General features: G+C 43.1%; 1 pseudogene; it reads right to left on the minus strand.

Annotated features, from left to right (window-relative positions):
* Window positions 1-2,297: 2,297 nt before the first annotated feature.
* On the minus strand, window positions 2,298-2,942 carry LOC116547425 (annotated as a pseudogene).
* Window positions 2,943-3,920: the final 978 nt, after the last annotated feature.

Below are 3,920 nucleotides of genomic sequence, written 5' to 3' on the forward strand. Positions count from 1 at the left end.
GCCATTTCCTTTGCCTGGAATGCAGCCCTCTCCCCAACCATATACACCTTGCCTGACTGACTTGAGCACACCCTGGTATGGGTCTCGGTTTGAATCTCCTCAGAGAGCCTTTTCCTTATCATCTAATTTAAAGTAGGTCTCTGTTATATAGTCTCTCCCAGCACCCTGTACTTTCCTTTGTAGCATTTATCACAATTTGTAATTATAGATTGTTTCATATTTGTCTGTCTTCCTGGGTTGTGGGCTTCGTGAGGGCAAGGACTATTTCTATTTAACTCAGCACTGGGTGCACAGAAAGATTTCCATAAATATTAAATGAATGAGTAAACAAATATGAGCCTGGCATGGTGTCTCATGCCTGAAATCTCAACACCTTGGGATGTCAAGGCTGGTGGATCACCTGAGGTCAGGAGTTTGAGACCAGCCAGGCCAACATGGTGAAACCCCATCTCTACTAAAAATACAAAAATTAGCCAGGCGTGGTTCCATGTACCTGTAATCCCAGCTCCTCGGGCGTCTGAGGCAGGAGAATCGCTTGAACCCAGAGGCAGAGGTTGCAGTGAGCCGAGATCATACCACTACACTCCAACCTGGGCTATAGAATGAGACTGCCTCAACAACAACAAAAAAAGCAGGGGAGGGGAGGGCGTGGTGGCTCCCGCCTGTAATCCCAGCACAGGAGGCCGAGGTGGGCGGATCACCTGGGGTCAGGAGTTTGAGACCAGCCTGTCCAATATGGTGAAACCTCATCTCTACTAAAATTACACACACACACAAAAATTTAGTCGGGCCTTGTGACACATACCTGTAATCCCAGCTACTTGGGAGGCTGAGGGAGGAGAATCACTTGAACACGCCACTGCACTTCAGCTTGGGTGACAAGAGTAAGACTGTGTCTCAAAACAAACAAAGAAACCCAAATGTGATGCCTAATTAGAACAGAACAGGCACAGTGGCTCACGCCTGTAATCCCACCACTTTTGGAAGCCAAGGTGGGTGGATCACTTGTCTCAGGAGTTGGAGACCAGGCTGGGCAAAATGGCAAAACCCCATCTCTCCAAAAAATACAAAAATATTAGTTGGGCATGGTGTTGTGCACCTGTAGTCCCCGATGCTCAGGAGGTTGAGGTAGGAGAATCTTTTGAGCCCTGGAGGTCCAGGCTGCAAACCTATTAAAAGTATGTTACAGGATTAGAAGAACATTTGGTATGGCTTGTATGTTAATTTTGTTTGTGGGGCATCCAGAAGCCAAAGATTTGCCTTTTTCTCAGCCATACTGAAAATAACCATGGGTTGAATTGTAGACTTTTCAGTGTTAAAAACATATTTAAAGTTGAATGTAGCCTTATGGATGAAGAAACAGAAGTTGTGGCCTGCCAAGGTTACACAGCTTGTGAATGGCACCGCTATTTCACCACATCAAATAACGGCCATGTTGGCGACGACTTTTTTTTTTTTTAAATGTAATACTGTCTATTTAACTTCAAAAACATTTCAGCATTCTAAACATACAAAAAAAAAAAAATAACAGAATGTTGCAAATCGTGTTAAGTACAGAAGGTTCTTGAACTCTCATTGATGCAGCGGCTCTTCACTTTGCTGACAATGAAGAGTTCTACAGTTTGTTTAAAAACAAACAGTTTAAAAACACTGCACATAAAAAAGAGAAAACAAAAATATCTCATGCCAGCTGACCCGCTTTGTCCACAGCTAAGATGGTAGCAGAATGCTATGTCACTATATACAGAAACAAGACAACCTGAAGCTAAATGGATGCCCACTGCAGAGTCAGCAGGTCCAGCCTCACAGTGCACGAGCCACAGCCCCTCCAAAAGACATCTTTCTCACAGCCTCAACGCCAGGCAAGGAGCATCAAGAGTTTGTCTTGGTTGTTTTGTTATTTTTACAAACTATAAACACAGTTGATAACTCAGGATTTCTAGCCAATAACCATATAGTCAACAGCACCTTACAAATAAAAAAAAATGCCAGAAACATCTTTAAATGCCTTGTCACACCAATCGCAAAGTGCACAGAGTGCTCTTTTCATTTTAACACAAGAGTGCCTTTTCATTTTAAAAATGTTTGGAAATATGTACAATTTTGATACAGTTTCAGGGTGCTCCAGACACCCATGGCCACTTCATGTAAACCACTGACAATCTCTAGAGCACTTTGAGAGACTACAATATGATCATGATCAAATTTTGTACTTAAACCTAATGAGGGCAACAGACACTTCTCAAGTAAGAGATGTGTCAATTACGGCACTCTCCTACTCTAAGTATTCACAAGGAGACAGATAAACAGTTTTTTTATTCATCCTCCTCCTCCTCCTCCTCTTCCTCCTCTTCCTCCTCCTCTTCTTCATCTTCCTCTTCCACTTTTTTCCTGGCAACTTTAGCAGGACGCTTTGCACCATCAAACTTTCCTTTCGACTTATAGTCAGCAACATCCTTCTCATACTTCTCCTTCAGCTTTGCCGCCTTAGTGATGTAAGGCTGCTTTTCGCTGTCATTTAGGTTACTCCACATCTCACCCAGCTTTTTTGCCACGTCTCCAACAGAGATGCCAGGGTTTGTGGATTTGATCTTGGGGCAGAATTCTGAGCAGAACAGGAAGAAGCCAGACGGTGGCCTTCTGGGGTCATTAGGATCCTTCTTCTTCTTGCCTCCCTTAGCTGGTCCATAATCCTTCATTTCCCGATCATAGAGTACTGTACTTTATCCGCCTTTGCCATTTCATCAAATTTAGATTTCTCTTTCCCGGACATTGTCTTCCACCTCTCAGAGCATTTCTTGGAAAATTCTGCAAAATTGACAGGGACCTCTGGGTTTTTCTTCTTATGTTCTTCTGTGCACATCTGCACAAAGAAGGCATAAACAGACATCTTGCCCTTTGGTTTCTTGGGGTCACCTTTAGCCATCCTGACTGTATTGTTTGCTAGTCTCATTGGTGACTTCTTAAAAAAAAAATTGAGAGAACCAACCAGAACGTATTCAGAATGGCTTCCTAGTAATTTTTTTTCACTAGGACATAGCAATGAGCTTTGAAAAAGGGGAGAAAGGATGAAATTATATATGCTAAACAAGCTAATGTAAATAGGATATATATATACACATATATACATATATACACGTGTGTGTGTGTGTGTGTGTGTGTGTGTGTGTGTGTGTGTGTATTTTTTATTTTTTGGAGACATGAGGTCACACTATAGTGCCCAGGCTGGTTGGGAACTCCCGGGGCTTAAGTGATCCTCTCGTCTCAGCCTTCCAAAATGTTGGGATTATAGGCACGAGCCACCACACCTGGCCTATTTACAATTATTATCACATAATATTCTGAATGATTTTCAAGTTTGTTTAGTCATAATTTACTTTTCAAAGAAATAAACTTTTGAGCCGGAGATGGTGGCTCAGGCCTGTAATCAGAGCACTTTGGGATGCTGAGGCAGGAGTATGGCTTGAGACCAGGAGTATGAGACTAGCTTGGGCAACATAGCAAAGATCCCATATCTATAAAAAATAGTAATAAAAATTAGTAGAGCATGGTGCACACATCCATAGTTTTAGCTACTCAGGAGGCTGAGGCAGGAGGATCACTTGAGCCCAGGCAGTTGAGCTTGCAGTGAGCCATGATCATGTCACTGCACTCCAGCCTGGGCGACAGAGTGAGACTCTGACTCTAAAGATAATAACAATAATAATAAAATAAAATGTGGCTACTAGAAAATTTCAAGTACAGCTAGTGCTTGACTTACGACCACGATTGGTTCCGACAGACCCGTCGTAACACAATTTGGTCGTAAGTTGAGTAGGCTATATGCACGCGGAGATGGTAGTGCTGCCGGAAGCTGGTCTGCACTGTCGTACACCCAGCTGGGCAACGTTTGCGCTGCCAGACGTGGAGCAGTCGTGGCT

This window comes from Sapajus apella, unplaced genomic scaffold (genome assembly GCF_009761245.1).
Source record: "Sapajus apella isolate SASKATOON/1434 unplaced genomic scaffold, GSC_monkey_1.0 scaffold3084, whole genome shotgun sequence".
NCBI classification, from domain to species: domain Eukaryota; kingdom Metazoa; phylum Chordata; class Mammalia; order Primates; family Cebidae; genus Sapajus; species Sapajus apella.